At 45.7% G+C, this 15,560-nt stretch overlaps 1 protein-coding gene across 4 annotated transcripts in view; it reads left to right on the top strand.

Annotated features, from left to right (window-relative positions):
- cacna1g (calcium channel, voltage-dependent, T type, alpha 1G subunit) overlaps window positions 1–15,560 on the top strand; it is an 827,599-nt gene that overhangs the window by 683,731 nt on the left and 128,308 nt on the right. The gene's annotated exons all lie outside the window — the stretch shown is intronic.

Raw genomic sequence — 15,560 nt, 5'->3', positions numbered from 1 at the left:
TGTAAGACAAAGGAAAGTTGGCCAACTGAATACGTAGTGATCGGCTGGTCTGCTACTTCATAGCTGCTTTGAACGTTTGTACAGCTCTCTCCTCTAATCCACTTCAGGCAAGGTGATAGGGAACTATCCTGGTATGGCGAATACCATTCGTTCTCACAAAATGCTGAAAGCCCTCCCCAGTGAAGGATGCCATTATCCAAAACTATTATGACGGGGAGGCCATGCATAGCTAACACCTGCCACAAGGCCTCTACTGTGGCCACCGAAGTCATCGTTCCAATCTCTTGAACCTCCAACTACTTTGAATGGGCATTGTCTAAAACGAGAATATCTTGCCCATGACAGGACCTGCGAAGCCCACACATACCGTCGTCCAAACCACTTACAAGGATGGAGGTTAGATGTAGGAGGCACTGTCTGCTGTGACTGGCAAGGGCCACACTGGCGCACCATGTTTTCAATGTCTTTCTCTATGCCATGCAACCAGATGTAGCTACGAGCAAGCATCTTCATCTTTGTCTGGCCTGGATGGGCACTATGTAATTCTTGTACAGGGGCTCTCAGGCTGGAGATGGTGCTACTGCTTGGGATCCGCAGAGTATGGCTCCATCCTCACAACTGAGTATCTCCTTAAATGGGAGGTACGGTCTTAATTGGTCAGATTTATCGGGGTGCCACCCAGTCAAACCCGTGTGTTTTACCTTGGACAGGACTGGGTCCCAATTCTTTACGTGGCTGGTCAAAACTGGCAGGGTGTCCAAATAATTCAATGCTAAGACGTATTCTTGAGGTACCAGCATGGTGATAGTCTCTCCTGGGTCCCTGACAAATGAATTGAGCTTGTATCACTGTCCAGTATGATTGAAGGTCCGGGGTTAAAATGCTCCCTGACCAACGTCACCAACTGATTAAATAACTTTGTGTCAAAAGCATTCAAGGACATCAAATTTCTTATAAGGTTGTTGGTCCACAAAATGTTAAGAGAATAACTTAATGTTTATCCTCCCCCATTATTTAATTTGCCATGATGACGTGACAGAGTTGGCTCCATATATTGGCTTCAGTCTTCGGCCTCCTGATTGAATGGGTCAAACCTCCCAATCATGGTCATTTTTCACTCACTGTTCTCTGGTATCGTTGACACTTTCCAACTCTCTGTTGGTCTTGGAGCCTTCTCCTTCCCCTTGAATTCAACCACTGCGGCTTGCAATCGATCTGATTTATACTCGCCACCAATGTGGTGGCTCGAGAAAATGCCAGGTAGATGGTAGTAGTGAAGAACAAAGTGTTCATTGGTAACTCACGAGAATAACCTATGTACATGCTGTCATGTGAGAGTACCTTTAAGAAATGGATGTTTAAGCAATGTACCTTTAAGAAAATAGTGATGTCAGAGAGTGGGTGGAGCTGAGCTCAGTTCGGCCATTAGTCCTGGGTTTTAGTTTCAGTTTGAGACAGCAGCTTGGGTGGGACTGTAGTTTTGGCTGTGAGCTGCATGAAGAAAAAGCAAGGTGCTGGAGCTGAAGTCAACCAAGCTGATATATCTCTGCCATCCAACAGAAAATATATATAAACTGTGACCTGGTGTGTTACTGTTTTTCTGAGGGTGAAGTCTTTTGGATGTGTAAAGGAACAGTTTGCAGGATTGCGTAGTGTTGTATTATTTTTGGGGTTATTTTTGAAGTAAGGGATGTTTAGCGATCCATTGTTTCTTTAAAAGGTTAATTTGAGTTCACGGAATAAACGTTGTTTTGTTTTAAAAACCACGCGTCCATAATTGTAATACTACACCTGGGGAACAACCGTGTGCTTCAAAAGCAACAATCCATTAAAGGTGGGGGTTGGTTGAACTCCATGGTACATTTTGGGGTTCTGAATACACCTCTCCCATAACAATTGGGGGCTCGAGGGGGATAAAAGTCTATCTATTGGATTGGCTTTTGTGAACGTAAAGACAGTGAAAGATTGTTTTTCCAGTGTGGTATTTTGGTTTAAGTGGGGAGAGTGTTGTGAACAATGGCTCTTTCGGAGGCTCAGAAGTTTTTGGGGGTGGATACGGTAACACGTGATACCTTACTGACAGAGACTAAAAACTGACTGTTAGGTTTGGCAAAAGCATTGCAGTTAACACTGCCTAGCAAAGTATGAAAATATGAGGTACTTAAAGCGGTATCTGTGCATTTACGTTTGCCTGTGATACATTCTGACTCATTAGATATGGCAAAGCTCCAGTTGAATATGAAAAAGGATTAAAGCAACTTGAAAATGAAAAAGAATTAAAGTGGCTTGAATATGCAATGAAAGAAAAAGAAAAAGATAGAGATAGAGAGGAAAAAGAAAAAGAGAGAGAAGAAAGAAACAAAGAAAGAGATAGAGAGGAAAGGGAAAAAAAGAGAGTTTGAACTTCGGAAAATGGCTCTGAAACAATAAAATCAGTTAAAATTGGCAGACGCAAAGACGTGGTGGGGATCTATTTAAATATGTCCAACCATTGCCAAGGTTTGACGAGAAGGAGGTAGAAGCCTTTTTCATTTCATTTGAGAAGGTAGCTAAATAAATGCAATGGCCACAGGACATGTGGATATTACTGATTCAAACAAAGCTGGTAGGTAGGGCTAGTGAAGTGTTTGCATCACTACCGGAGGAGGTATCTGGAATATATGAGGAGGTGAAGAAATCCATCTTAAGTGCATATGAGCTCGTGCCTGAAGCTTACAGATAAAGGTTTAGAAATTTAAGGAAAGAATTTGGTCACACATACATGGAGTATGAAAGGCTCAAACAGAGTAATTTTGATAGGTGGATAAGGGCTTTGAAAATAGACCAAACGTATGAAGCTCTCAGAGAAATTATACTTTTGGAGGAGTTTAAAAGTTCAATTCCTGATGTGGTGAGAACTCATGTGGAAGAACAGAGGGTTAAAATGTTTTCACTGTAATAAACTAGGCCATGTAAAGTCACAGTGTTGGTGGTTGAAGAAAAGCACTGGAAAGGCTGATGTGGTAAAACAGGATAAGGCAGTGGGGTTTGTTAAAGTGGTAAAGGAAAGCCCAAGGGAAGCGAAGGAGGTGCAAACGATTGTACAGCCCGGTCAAGAAGCAATTGTTAAGAAGGTGCCAGATGTCTTTAAAGAATTTACTTGTGTGGGTAAAATTTACTCATGTGTGTCAGGAGGAGCAGGTAAAGAAGTCACAATTTTAAGAGATACAGGGGCTAGTCAAACTTTAATGGTAAGAGATAAGGAATCATGTAGTTTGGAAAGAATGTTGCCAGAAAAGGTGGTGATATGTGGAATTCAGGGTGAGAGTAGTAGTGTTCCATTATATAAGGTAAGGTTGGAAAGTCCAGTGAAGAGTGGTGAAGCAAGGTGCTGGAGCTGAAGTCAACCAAGCTGATATATCTCTGCCATCCAACAGAAAATATATATAAACTGTGACCTGGTGTGTTACTGTTTTTCTGAAGGTGAAGTCTTTTGGATGTGTAAAGGAACAGTTTGCAGGATTGGGTAGTGTTACATAGAATTTACAGTGCAGAAGGAGGCCATTCGGCCCATCGAGTCTGCACCGGCTCTTGTAAAGAGCACCCTACCCCTATCCAAGGGCAACATCTCCACCCTATCCCCATTACCCAGTAACCCCACCCAACACTAAGGGCAATTTTGGACACTAATGGCAATTTATCATGGCCAATCCACCTAACCCGCACATCTTTGGACTGTGGGAGGAAACCGGAGCACCCGGAGTAAACCCACGCACACATGGGGAGGATGTACAGACTCCGCACAGACAGTGACCCAAGCCAGAATCGAACCTGGGACCCTGGAGCTGTGAAGCGATTGTGCTATCCACAAGGCTACTGTGCTGCCCCAAAAATATTGTTTTGTATTATTTTTGGGGTTATTTTTGAAGTAAGGGGTGTTTAGCGATCCAATGTTTATTTAAAAGGTTAATTTGAGTTCACGGAATAAACGTTTTGTTTTAAAAACCACGTGTCCATAATTGTAATACTACACCTGGGGAACAAGCCGTGTGCTTCAAAAGCAACAATCCATTAAAGGGGGTTGGTTGAACTCCATGGTACATTTTGGGTTCTGAAAACACCTCTCCCATAACAAGGCACAGAGTCTCTCATATCAGTGTTAACATGCGGGCTCCAGGGTGTTTCTGACCAGGACCTTGCTTCCTGATCCTGATGTGTTAGGCAGATTGGTTCGACGTTGACTGCAACTGGATGCAGTGAAGCTAGAAACAGATGTCTGACACAGGAGATGATCCAACAATTTAGTTAATTAGTGGACTGCTGTACATGTTCAGCTGTGGGTTGACACTCTACTAATCTAACTGATGACCTCTTACTGGCTTGACCAGACTTACTAGCTACCGCATGGTGATAGTGCTCACTAGCTTGTGCACTCTGACTGTCTCAGTAGCTGGGTCCTGAGAGAGGGAGAGTCTTAATGCCCTGTGGTCTTTATAGTGGTGGTGTCCTGTCTGTTGATTGGTTGTTCTGTGTTGTGTGTTCATTGGTCATCCTGTGTGTCAATCACTGCCTGTCTGCATCTCATTATATACATGAGTCAATATTATGACAGATCCCTCATTGGTTGGGGTTTGCGCGCTCCCACACGATAGGTCCTGAGCTAGTCATGTGGCCCGAGAGGCCATGCCTCTTAAAGGGTTGCACTACCACAAAAGGCATGAAGAACATTGATCCATTAAACCAGGAGAAAGTTGTTTGCAGTGTCAGGAGGTTCAGAAAGCAGGAATCACAGAGTTCAAGAAATTGGTGAAAAAAAACAGAGCAATGGGAGAATTATTTTTGAAGCAGTGAGTTGTGATTTACACTGTGCCGCCCAACAGGGAGTGGAAGCAGATCCTGAAGTGAGCTCCATAATAGATTTACATAAACAGGAAAGGTTGCAGGGCTATTGGGGGGAAAACAGGGCAGTGTCACCTATTTTCATTCTCATTCTTGTCATGCAGCTTCTTCACTGACTAGGATAAAGCGAGGAGGTAAACCCCAAGGACTACCCCAGTCAGTCCAGGGATTGAGCCATTGCTGTTGGTATCATTCTAATCTGTACTCTCACCAACCGAATTTACTGGCCCATTTAATGTTGTTTATAAGCTAACTCTTCCAAACAGTCAGTGAAACCAAAAGGGATCAAATTGTCTTCTGCGCTGTAGTATTTTATGATTCTCAAGCATGTGCTAGTGAAGTGATGAGGTCTCTGGAGAACCAGTGGGTAGAATCTTCAGTATCAGAGGGGGGAGAATCACAGAATTGTTATAGGAATGTCGGAATCTATGAAGGAAGGGCAGGAGTTAGGCCATTCAGCCTGTCGAACCTGCTCTGAGGTCACAATCAGATTACAGCTGATCTGATTGTGACCTCAACTCCACTTACCTGTCTGCCCCCCACAATCCTTGACTCCCTCTTAGACCAATTCTCTATGTAACTCAACCTTGAATAAATCCAATGACCCCGCCTCCACTGTTTGCTGGGGAGAATTCCACAGATTCATGACCCTCTGATAGAAAGATATTCTCATCTCTGTCTTAATAGGGAAGCCACTTATTTTCAAACTGTACCCCCTTGTTCTAGTCTCCCTGACAAGTGGAAACATCCCCCCAGTACCTACCCTGTCAGGTCCCCTCAGGGCCTTCTACTGTTCAATAAGATCACCTCTCATTCTTCTAAACTCCAGTTGGTAAAGGCACAACCTTTTGAGCCTTTCTTCATAAGATAATGCTTCATCCCAGGAATGACTTGAGCAAACCTCTGAAATGCTTCAAATGCAATTCTATCATTTTTCAAATAAGGAGACCAAAACCGTATACTGTATTCCAGATGTGGTCTCACTAACACCCTGTACAACTGCAATAAAATTTCCCTACTTTTATATTCCATTGACCTTCCAATAATTGCCAACATTTGATTTGCCTTCCTAATCACATGCAGTACCGGCACATTAACTTTTTGTGATTCATGTACCCAGATCCCTTGGTAATACAGAGTTCTGCAGTCTCCATTTAAATAATACACTGCTTTCCTATTCTTCTTGCCAAAGTGAACAAGTTCACAATTACCCACATTATACTCCATCTGACAATTTTCTGCCTACTCAATGAACCCATCTATACCCCTTTGTAGACCCTCTACCTCCTCTTGATAGCTTACTTTCCTATCTATCTTTGTATCATCAGCACATTTTGCTACCATACATTTAGTCCCTTCATCCAAGAGTGTAAATTGTTGATGCCCAGCATTTGATCCCTGTGGCACTCCACTGGTTACAGCTAACTAGGCCTTGACCCGTGTTAATACGATATCCCCTACAGAATGAGATCTTATTTTGTGTCGTAGCCTTTGATGTTGCACCTTATCAAATGCCTTTTGGAAATTCAAATACACCACATCTACAGGTTCCACTTTATCCACCTTCAAAGAACTAGAGTAAATCAATTAAATAATTGATTTCTAAGTATCCTGCTGTAACCTCCTTAATAATTGATTCTAGCAATTTCCCTCTGACAGATGTTAGGCTAACTGATCTATAGTTTTCTGACATGTGTCTCCCTCCCTTCCTGAATTAAGGTGTTACATTAACTATTTTCCAATCCACTGGGAGCTTTACAGAATCTAAGGAATTTTGGAAGATTAGAACTATTCTCTGCTATTGCTGCAGCCACTTCTTTTATGACCGGAAGATGTCGGCCATCTGGTTCTGGTGACTTGTCAGCCTTTAGGTTGCGTGGTTTCCCCAGTACCTTTACCCTAATGATAGAACATAGAACATAGAACAGTACAGCACAGAACAGGCCCTTCGGCCCTCAATGTTGTGCCGAGCCATGATCACCATACTCAAACCCACGTATCCACCCTATACCCGTAACCCAACAACCCCCCCTTAACCTTACTTTTTTTTTTATTAGGATACTACGGGCAATTTAGCATGGCCAATCCACCTAACCCGCACATCTTTGGACTGTGGGAGGAAACCGGAGCACCCGGAGGAAACCCACGCACACAGGGGGAGGACGTGCAGACTCCACACAGACAGTGACCCAGCCGGGAATCGAACCTGGAACCCTGGAGCTGTGAAGCATTTATGCTAACCACCATGCTACCCTGCTGCCCCTGATGCCGATTTAAATTCCTCCCTGCCTTTGTTGATATTCAAGTGTCTTTGCGAAGTTTTCTAAGTCTTCTGCAGTGAAGACAGACACAAAATACCTGTTCAACACTTCCACCATTTTCTGTGTAACACACAGAAGAAGGCCATTTAGACAACTGTGTCTGCACCAGCTCTCTGAAGGAGCAGTTCTCCTAGTACCACAACCCTGCCTTCTCCCCATAACCCTGCACATTCTTCCTTTTCAGAAAACTAAACCATTCCCTTTTGAATGCCTTAATTGAACCTGCCTCCACCACAATCTCAGACTGCGCATTCTAGATCCTAACATTCGCTGAGTGAAAAAACCTTTCCTGGTGTCACCATTACTTCTTTTGCCAATTACCTTAAATCTGTGCTTTGTGGTTCTCAATCCTTTCACAAGTGGGGACAGTTTGTCCCTATCAACTCTGTCCAAACCCCCATGATTTTGAACACCTCAATCAAATCTTCCCTCAACCTTCTCTTCGCCAATCTTCATCACTGTATTTAACCCTGGAAGCATTCTTGTGAATCTTCTCTGTACATTCTCGAATGCCTTCACATCTTCCCTGAAGCGCAATTGAAGCCAAGCCAGTGCTTTTTTTTTTACAATCATCTCCTTGCTCTTGTACTCTATGCTCCTATTAATAAAGTCAAGGATACTGTAAAGTACTCTGTCAACTTGTCCTGCCACCTTTAATGACTTATTAACATATACATCCAGGTCCCTCTCCTCCTGCAACCCCTTTAGAAAGCTGCAAGGTTAATTGCACACTCCGTTGAATTATTTCAACCATTGGAGTTAATGGAAATCTAACACCTGGATTAACAGGTAGTGATCCAATATATCCATCTTTCTACCCCTGCCAACACTGAACATTACCCCTCGTCTGCACCCTTCTGGTGTTCGTTTCATTGATGGTGAAAATTCATTGTAAATGTCAATTCACTCAGAACCTCTGGATGTTCAGAAGGGCATAGATGCAACTTATTTTTCATTTCTATTTAGTAAAAGCAACCTTTGCAGTTCATCTTACATTGTTTTCACATTCCAGATGGTCCACTTAAAAATCAGAGCATCCAGTTTGACCCAAGCAGAGTGAAAACCTTTGCCTGGCAACTCATTTCATCAAACAAGGCTGCAAAGCACATTTGCAAACTGTTGGAAGTGCATCAATAATCTTGGTGGAGCCAAATGTCAACATGGCTCAGTTGAAAGCAATCTTGCCTCTGAGTCAACAGGAAGTGGGTTCAAAGTCTTATTCCACTGAATAATCTCGGACACTATAATGTGTTCTGAGGAAAAGCTGCCTTTGCACCAATAACCTTCCAATAGTGACAGCCCCTCATATCAATATCACAGTAATAATAATCTTGCAACAATGACAGACCTTCTAAATATTACACAAACTCCCAACCAGTAACCATCCAGTAGAGGGATAGGTCCCCAACTTATAAATGGCGTTGGCTATACCTCGATACATGGATGATGAGTAATCAGGGTCTTGAGTTTCTGCCATGGGTCCTCCTGTCACTAAGCAGGTCAACTTTCGCCCGGCAGATCTTTGGACACCTGGAGCAGAATGTTCCCTGTGCTGGAGGGATCCAGAGTGCTGGATTTCCTGCCTTCATTCCCGCTCTGCCTCATCACTAAGGTGTTGTGACTCAAAGAATGGTGCAGCTTGGTAGCGAGCTCCTCCTAGTCATGAATGTCAATGCTGTCGTGCTTCAAGGAGAATTTCAGAATGTCTTTGAAATAGTTTCTTTTTCCTTTCTGGGAAGGTGGCCATTTGAGAGTTAAGAGAACAGGACCTACCAGGGGAGCCAGTTTTCCACCATCCATTGAAATTCATTTTGTTGGCTTTTTTGCCTGAATACTTATTTTACTGGCTTCACAAAGGACACACTAGCATCTTTTCAACTCTCCTCCCGGTGAATCATGAGGATACGAGTCGCAAAAAGTTGGTTTACAGGTGCAACAGGTGATTAAGAAGGCAAATGGAATTTTGTCCTTCATTGCTAGAGGGATGGAGTTTAAGACTAGGGAGGTTATGTTGCAATTGTATAAGGTGTTAGTGAGGCCAGACCTGGAGTATTGTCTTCAGTTTTGGTCGCCTTACCTGAGAAAGGACATACTGGCGCTGGAGGGAGTGCAGAGGAGATTCACTAGGTTAATCCCAGAGCTGAAGGGGTTGGATTATGAGGAGAGGTTGAGTAGACTGGGACTGTACTAGTTGGAATTTAGAAAGATGAGTGGGGATCTTGTAGAAACATATAAAATTATGAAGGGAATAGATAGGATAGATGCGGGCAGGTTGTTTCCACTGGTGGGTGAAAGCAGAACTAGGGGGCATAGCCTCAAAATAAGGGGAAGTAGATTTAAGACTGAGTTGAGGAGGAACTTCTTCACCCAAAGGGTTGTGAATCTATGGAATTCCTTGCCCAGTGAAGTAGTTGAGGCTCCTTCATTAAATGTTTTTAAGATAAAGATAGTTTTTTGAAGAATAAAGGGATTAAGAGTTATGGTGTTCTGGCCGGAAAGCGGAGCTGAGTCCACAAAAGATCAGCCTCATGGTCTCATTGAGTGGCGGAGCAGGCCCGGGGGGCCGGATGGCCTACTCCTGCTCCTAATTCTTATGTTCTAACGATACAGTCGAGGCATTACTCATGGAAATTCTCTAATACTCTTACTTGTCTCTGATGCGCACTCCAGGAATGTGGTGGCAACAACTGCTCTGTACACTGGGACTTTTGTTGACTTGCTCTTTGTTGTCAAACACAAATGGCCATAATTTGTGGAAGCTGGAATTTGGCGCAGCTAGTCCACTCAATGGTGGCCTTCTGAGTGAGGTGGCTTGGAAGTGCTTGCTATTTTCCAGAGTCTCTCCTCCAACATATAATGGAATATTTGGCTGGTCAGGTGTGGGTTGACAAATGAGTTTTGTTTGGCAACATTCAAAGACAGGTCAAGTTTTTTGTATGCAGAATTGAAGCGATCAAGAGTGGTTCACAAATGTTGTTCAGGTTGTGCAACCACACTGCAGTCATCCACAAATTGGATCATGCATACCTCGGCTGATTAATTTAATTTGGGCACAGAGATAACTGAAGTTAAAGAGCAGGGCAGCACGGTGGCACAGTAGTTAGCACTGCTGCCTCACAGCGCCAAGCGCCCGGGTTCAATTCCAGCCTCGGGTGACTGTGTGGAGTTGCACTTTCTCCCAGAGTCTGTGTGGATTTCTCCAGGTGCTCCGGTTTCCTCCAACAGTCTAAAGATGTGCAGGTTAGGTGGATTGGCCATGATGAATTGCCCCTTAGTGTTCAAAAGGTTAGGTAGGATTACGGGGTTAGGGTAGGGGCTTGGGCCTAGGTAGGGTACTTTTTGCAAGGGGTGGTGCAGACTCGATGTGCTGAATGGCCTCCTTCTGCACTGTAGAGATTCTATGATTTCCATCTAAATGGTATTTAATACAGACCAGAGGGCATCTTTGATGCAAATAGTATGCGGGCTATCACAGATCCAGATTTTGAAGGAGTCTGTTTCAGATCTACCACTCAAGACAGTTGCAATTGCATCATCCTAAAGAAATTGCGAGATTGAGATAAAGTTTCTTGGACACCCAGAGCGCGATTCTCCGCCACCCCACGCCGGGTGGGAGAATAGCGGGAGGGCCTCCCGACATTTTTCACACCCTCCCGCTATTCTCCCCCCCCCCCCCCCCCACGCCCGACTCACGCCACGAATCGCCGCTCGCCGTTTTTTACGGCGAGCAGCGATTCTCCGAGGCCGATGGGTCGAGCGGCCGGGCCTTCACGCCCGTTTCAACAAGGCAGCAAACACACCTGCTCGCTGCCGTCGTGAAACGGGCGCCAGATGCCCGTTTGGGGCATCTGGGGGCCCGATTGGCATGGCAGTACCACGGCCGTGCCAAGGGGGGCATAGGCCCGCGATTGGTGGGCTCCGATCGCGGGCCGTGCGTCCGTATCGGACGCACTCTTTTCCCTCCACCGCCCTGTAAGATCAAGCCGCCACATCTTGCGGAGCAGCTGAGGGAAAAGACGCCAACTGCGCATGCGCGGGTCAGCGTTGTCCAACCTGCGTATGCGCGGCTGACGTCATCGGCCGCATCAGCCGGCGTGACGCTTGATGTGCGGCCTTGACGACCGTTGTCAAGGTCACGGGGCCGCGCTCCTAGCCCCGCCCGGGGGGGGGGGGGGAGAATCGGCCCCGGAAGTGGGCGTGAAGGCTGCCGTGGGTAACAGCCTGACCCACGGCAGCCTTTAAGATTCTCCGCAAATGCGGAAAATCGCGCCCCCAATCTTTGCAGCACAATCCACAGAGCCGTGTAATTTACTGAGTCTAATGTTCTGGTCAGGTCGATAATTGCAATGAAGAGTTCTAGTTGTTGTTATTGACATTTGTCTTGAATTTGTCTGGCAGCAAAGACCATGGGCAGGATTCTCGAACCCCCGGCCGGGTCGGAGAATCGCCATGGGCCGGCGTCAATCCCGCCCACGCCATGTCCCGAATTCTCCGTCACCCGAGATACGGCGGGTGCGGGAATCGCGCCGCGCCGGTCGGCGGGCTCATCGTGGCGATTCTCCGGCCCGCGATGGGCCGAAGTCCCGCCGCTGACTAGCCTCTCCTACCGGCATTGATTAAACCACCTCTCTTACTGGCGGGATTGGTGGCGCGGGCGGGCTGCGGGTCAATCTGACCCCGGGGGGTGCCCCCATGGTGGCCTGGCCCGCGATGGGGGCCCACCGATCGGCAGACGGGCCTGTGCCATGGGGGCACTCTTTTTTTTCCGCCTTCGCCATGGTCTTCACCATGGCGGAGGTGGAAGAGACCCCCTCCCCTGCGCATGCGCCGGGATGACGTCAGCAGCCGCTGACGCTCCGGCGCACGAGCGGACTTATGCCGGCCGGCGAAGTCCTTTCGGCGTGGCGCCAAAGGCCATTCACGTCAGCCGGCGGAGCGGTAACCACTCCAGCGTGGGCCTAGCTTCTCAATGTGAGGGCTTGGCCCCTAAAGGTACAGAGACTTCTGCACCTTTGGGGCAGCCCGACGCCGGAGTGGTTCACGCCACTCCAACACGCCAGGACCCCCCGCCTCACCGGGTGGGGGAGAATCACGGCCCATGTCAGAGGTTCCTCTGGAAAGTTAAAGCTACACTGTGTCTCTGAGAGGATTTCACCAGCTACAGGAGTGAGTTGGTGTTATAGAGTGTTTTAGTAAGCATCTTCCTATTTGATTATGTATGCAGATGTCTTTAACGAAAGTGTGCATGTGACACCACCGGGAACGCGGGTCTGCATGGGTTTTCAGCGAGGCCATGAGAAGCTTGTGTATAGTTGAGTTTATCTGCTGCTGGTGTCTGAAGCCACATTGTATTATTACCTCAATGTTTTCTGAAGTAAAGAAGGTTTAACTTTTACAACGTGGTCGATCACCTTTCTCGTGGTCAAGTTTCCACATGTGTTGATTCAGAAGAATTCCTGTCAGGAATTTCTCTGCTACAAATAAGAGGGAAATATCTCAATAGTCTCCCCAGGATTACTTATTCCCTTTCTTGAAGATATTTACAATTGTTGCGTTCCTGAAGTTGGTAATGGGATTGGGATGTAGTTCTCTTTCCTCCCAAATCCTTCAGATAGTGAATGTAATCTTGATGTGAGCAAATACCTACCAGCTTTGGAGACTCAGCTGGAAGTCTTCGGGGCTGCAGGCTTTGTTCATTTTTTTCCATTTGATTGCTTATTGCAGCTCAATGTTGGTTCACCCATGGATTCTACCACTGGGTAGTGGGATAGCCTGAAGAGTAACAGCTGCCACTTTCACGGTTGAGGAGTTGTTGAACATGTTCTGACCAGCGTTGATGGATGGCATTATCATCTTTATGAGAAGCGAAGGGGTTTTTGTCTATTTGACCTTGGTCTATAGATGGCCCCGGTGACGTCAAAAAGGCTTTTTGACTTGTGACCTTGGGTTGATCTGTCAGATAATGCAGTTTTTGTTCTTGAAGCTCATATATATTTCAGCATAATTTCCATTGAACCAATCCTGGTGATGGCGATGCGGGAACCCAATAGTCTGTGACACTGGGGTCTAGTACAGCTGACACAATTTGATTCCACAGTTTGGGAATTAGTTTGGGTGTGTTAAGATTTTCCAGATTGGCCATGTGCTGTGTTAAGGCTCCAATCGAGCTGCGTTAGGGCCAGGACATTGATCTTCTTCTTGGAACTTTACCTTGTGATGTCTTGGTGCTGGGTGAATATACTTCACCGATCAAGCATGTCTATGGTCTGACCAGCAGGCATCAGCCCCCTAACAAGCATCAAATAATACAGGCATCACTTAGGTCTTTGACCTGAACAAAGACATAATCCAGGAAATGCCAGTGCTTTAATCTGGGATATCCCCATGCTGTTTGTGCTTCTGACAGAAGAGCGTGTTTGTTATAATGAGTCTATGCTGAGCACTGTGATCTGGAGTCAGATATATGCCAGACTAGGTGGAGATGACAACTTTTCTTCCCTTATGGTGAATCAACTGTTTTTTTTACAACAATCAATGATAGTTGTCATGGGCACTAGTATTGTGACTTTATATTCCAGATTTTAATAATTAAATGTCCTGGATGGTGTCAAGCTTCTTGAGTGTTGTTGGAGCTGCACCCACGCAAGTGGAGAATATTCCATCACACTCAAAGCTGTGGGCCAAATGCTGGAAAATGGGATTTGAATACTTAGATGGTTGTTTTTGACCGGCACAGACACGATGGGCTGAAGGGCCTTTTCTGTGCTGTCGACCTCTATGCCTCCTAACTTCTCCATGCACATGCACCTTGACAGCAGGTGGACACCATTTGTATTGGCTTTTCCCACCCTATATTTCACAATTGTTCGACGTTAAGTATCGGAGTTATGGCCGACCCTGGCATTAAAGTTCCCCAGAAGGATAATCTTTCCTTTTTTTGGGATGGCAGTGAGGACTTCATCAAGATCAGAATATAACTCTTCCTTAACATCTTCACCAGAGTCAAGGGCTGTGGCATAGGTGCTACTTATACTTTACCAGTGGGGAAGATGGTGGTGTAGTGGTAATGTTGCTGGACTAGAGACCCAGTTAATGCTCTGGCGACATGGGTCCAAATCTCATCATGGCAGATGGTGGAATTTACATTTAATTATTAAAATCTGGAATATAAAGTCACAGTAATAGTGCCCATGAAAACAATCATTGATTGTTGTAAAAAAAACCAGCTGATTCACTATAAGGGAAGAAAATTTGTCATCTCCACCTAGTCTGGCATATATCTGACTCCAGATCACAGCAGCTTTTTATTAATATTCATTCATGGGGTGTTGCTTGTAGGTCAGCATATATTGCCCATAATTATCCTTGAGAAGGTGGTGATGAGCTGCCTACTTGAACCATTGCAGCAGTCAACGTGGTGTAGGAGCACCCACAGTGTTATTAGGACGGCAATTCCAAGATTTTAACTTCAGATGGAATGTCGATATAGTTCCAAGTCAGTATGGTGTGTGGCTTGTAGGGGAGCTTGCAGTAGGTGCTGTTCCCATACATCTGCTGTCCTTGCCTTTTGAGGTTGTGGGGTTTAGAAGGTGTAAATGGTGAGGCAGCAACGCTAACCACTGCTCCACATGCTGCCATGGAAGTAAATGTTGAGGGTGGTGGATGAGATGTCAACCAAACAGGCTGCCTTGTCCTGGATGGTGTCGAGCTTCTTGAGTGTTGTTGGAGCTGCACTCACCCACGCAAGTGGAGAATATTCCATCACACTTAAGGCTGTGGGTCAAATGCTGGAAAATGGGATTTGAATACTTAGGCGGTTGTTTTTGACCGGCACAGACACAATGGGCTGAAGGGCCTTTTCTGTGCTGTAGACCTCTGTGCCTCCTAACTTCTGCCTTTTAGATTGTAGGTGGGCTTTGGGGAGTCAGCAGATGAGTTAATTTCCACAGAAATCCCAGCCTCTGATCTGCTCTTGGAGCCACAGTATTTATATGGCTAGTCAAGTTCAGTTTCTGGTCAATGGTAATGGTCGAGGGGGGAAAATGGTGAGAGAAAAAGAGCGTGAAATAGAACAAACACCGTCGAGGGCTCGGTCAACCACAGTGGGGAGAATCTCCATTGAAGAGAAAGTAAGACTTGTCAGAGGCACAAGTATGGAAGTTTGCATCATCAGAACAGTTGCAGGCGGCACGGTGGAGCAGTGGTTAGCACTGCTGCCTCAGTGTTGAGGACTCGGATTCAATGCGGCCCCGGTCACTGTCCATGGAGTTTGCACAATCTCCCCATGTCTGCATGGGTCTCACCCCCACATCTCAAGGTGCAGGTTGACCATGCCAAATTACCCCTTAATTGGAAAAATAA

Source organism: Scyliorhinus canicula, chromosome 18 (assembly GCF_902713615.1).
Source record: "Scyliorhinus canicula chromosome 18, sScyCan1.1, whole genome shotgun sequence".
In the NCBI taxonomy this organism is placed as follows: Eukaryota; Metazoa; Chordata; class Chondrichthyes; order Carcharhiniformes; family Scyliorhinidae; genus Scyliorhinus; species Scyliorhinus canicula.
This window is presented reverse-complemented; position numbering and strand designations above follow the sequence as displayed.